Genomic DNA, 2807 nt, shown 5'->3' with positions numbered 1-2807 from the left:
TATCTTCAAGGTTGAAGGGAAACATCTTAAAACTAGAAATTAAAGTTCAAATCATATGCAGATGCTTGTACTCTTCACATCTGCTCCCCTCTGGTCTTTATCATATTTCTCAAATTTCCGGCAGCCCAGGTGGATCTGGGATGGCCTCCGAGGATGTGATCCGTCAGACCCGCTTGCTCGCCCAGTGCAGCGAGCCAATGTGCAGAGACCCAGATCTGCAGCGGAGACTCTTTATCAACGAGGCTAGTCCAGGGAGGAGATGGGTGATCATAGCCTCAGACACCCCTCTCCACGAGAGGGAGTCGAGTAGCTAAGGGATTGTATGGGAGGCGACAATGTGATGGGTGAGGGGCAGTGAGGTGGTTGCCGGTGTGCAAGCAGGTGCAGTCGGTCACGTGTGCGTTTAAGGAAATGATGACGGAATCGTGATCTGGCGGTGGAGAATGGAGGCAGTTCTGGCCTCTTCTGTGTCAAAGGTTGTCTATTGGTTGTTCCTGCAGTCCAGGGAGGGTGTGTGTCTTGCCTGGCTGAGTCGGCTAAGGTGGCTAAGGGGCTGGCCGCTGGTTCCTGAAAACCGTCAATACAAGCATCTTGTACCAGTGACCGCAGGTCGTACAGATGTGACCTTGAAGCAGTGATGGGGTGCAGAGACATGTCCACCAAGCCAGCGTGGCCCTGCAGTGGGGTCAGCTGGGGCTCCTGCTTCTAGTCACTGGTTAGAGCAAGGAGCTTGGGGTTCGTTTGACAGAATTTAACCCTAGCGGGAGTTTCCCCACTTCGAGGAGAACTACCTCTCCCTCCTGAAGGGAGTCAAGGCTGGGTCCTCCTTCCTACCCTCCCTGGCCGGCTTCTCTCTCCTCCCCGGAAGTGATGACCAGTGATGCCGGCTGCCACAGGTGACCCGGGCGGCTCAGGTAAGAGGCCGTTTCTGCCCACACCCTGTTGCACTGTGGGTGTAAAGAGCTCAGTTCTGCCCCCTAGAGACCGTCCCCCTGCCCTGTAACATGGTACAGGGTATGCCTGTGACATGCTGAGTACCTGGTACATTCGAGGGTGTTAGACCCAGACGTTCCCACGGAGAAAGCGTGCAGGCCTGGTGTGTGTGTGTGTGTGTGTGTGTGTGTGTGTGTGTGGTTGGGGGGCTGGGAGCAGGTACCCCAGCATCTTGCTGTCCTATGGGGACACAGCTGCAGTGTCTCAGGCATGGCCAAACCATCCGCTTCACAGTTTGGCCTTAAGCCTTGGCCTCAGGGCCCTTTCCTGGGAACTCCGGTGGGGATTGTTCATAGCCTGACCCAACCTTCCTGGAAGTACCCCCACCAGACACTTACTTTGTTCCTGCGGGCCTGGGTGGTGTACCGAAGAGGAGACAGGGATGGCTTTCTCTGGGACACTTTGACTGTCCATTGAGCAACTGTGCCGTCTCTCCCGGGGGGTGAGGGGGAAGCCAGGGTATTTGCAGTAGCTCTTCTACTTGTGGGCATAGAAATAGGTCAACCCAGCTCTGCTCTGAGGTTTTCTGTGAACAAGGACACGGCGTGGCCAGATGCCCTGGATGTGAGCTAACGGCTGCATGGGAGCCCCACCTCACACTTAGACACCCAAGGTGTCTTCAGGGTTTTGGACTCTCACCCTCCAGTGGGCACTGTGGGCCATGCTGAGGAGGCTTCCTCAGCACGGGTTAGCAACCGGCACCTGGGAGCTGTGTCTAGGGTGGCCAACCACAGCCTATTTGGGCATTAGAGGGAGAAGACCCAGTGCTCTCCCAGGGCTCCTCGTGTGACTCTCTAAGAATGCACAAAGGGAGCGGCCAGCAGCTGGGATCCTGGTGCTCCTTGGTCACATGTGTAGCATCCAGCTGGGACGTCCTTCCTTCCAGCTGAGCCCGGCCCGCCCTTCCCGGGAAGCATGTGCTGGAAGAAGGCCCTTCTGCATCCAGCCATCTCTGCCTGCACAGTCGCTCTGGGCCACGGCTGAGCAGGAGGAGGCAGGGTCCAGGCCTGGTCCACCCAGGGGCCTGGAGCACAGCCGAAAACCTGCCTGAGGTCCGGCCCCAGGGCCCGGGCCCCCTCTCTGCCCCCTGATGACAGAGAAGGCCCAGGCTATTTGTGTGGGCGCCCTGAGGGGAAGTTTAAAACCCCAGGCAGCAGCGCCAAACAAGCCATGCAAAAGGAGCAGCCTGTTATTAAGTCTGAAGAAAAACAAAAGCAGAACTGCCTGGCGCTGGCAGGAGGGAGGTCAGCTCTGCGTGGTCTCCGCTGAGCAGCGTCTCCTCATGTGGTCCCCTGACTCATTTCTTTAAAATAGTTACAGGAAGCAACAGGAGATGGACTCAAAAGATAATACTCCCCTCTCCCATCCTGAGCAGGTCTGAGAGCTTCTGGCACTTTCTCTGTCCCTGAATTTAGGATGAGGTCATGCTTGATTCCTGGGATTGACTTTCCTTGGGAGAACTACCCTTGGGGAGCTCCCCTGCAGCAGGGCCAGTGCATCTGGGCGGCTCCCCACTTCTCCCCCTTTCTCAGTGTTAAGTCTGAGAGTGGGAGCACTTTGGGGAGGGTGACAGGGCAGCTGGGCCCCTGGGGGCCCCACTTGCAGTGTGAAGAGATGACCTCTGGGCCCCTGGGGGCCCCACTTGCAGTGTGAAGAGATGACCTCAGTCACTCGAAACAGCGCCACACAGTGGCAGAGCTGCAGAGATGCCTCAAGGCATGGCCCCAGGAAACGCCAGGCTCCTGGCCAAGTGGCCAGGCTATTTCTGGGCTCTATCAACCCTGGCATAAATGATCCCATTCTCCCTATAGTCT

Source organism: Tupaia chinensis, unplaced genomic scaffold (genome assembly GCF_000334495.1).
Source record: "Tupaia chinensis unplaced genomic scaffold, TupChi_1.0 Scaffold144750_1, whole genome shotgun sequence".
NCBI classification, from domain to species: Eukaryota; Metazoa; Chordata; class Mammalia; order Scandentia; family Tupaiidae; genus Tupaia; species Tupaia belangeri.
The sequence above is the reverse complement of the archived record's forward strand: the minus strand, read 5'-3'. Positions refer to the sequence as shown.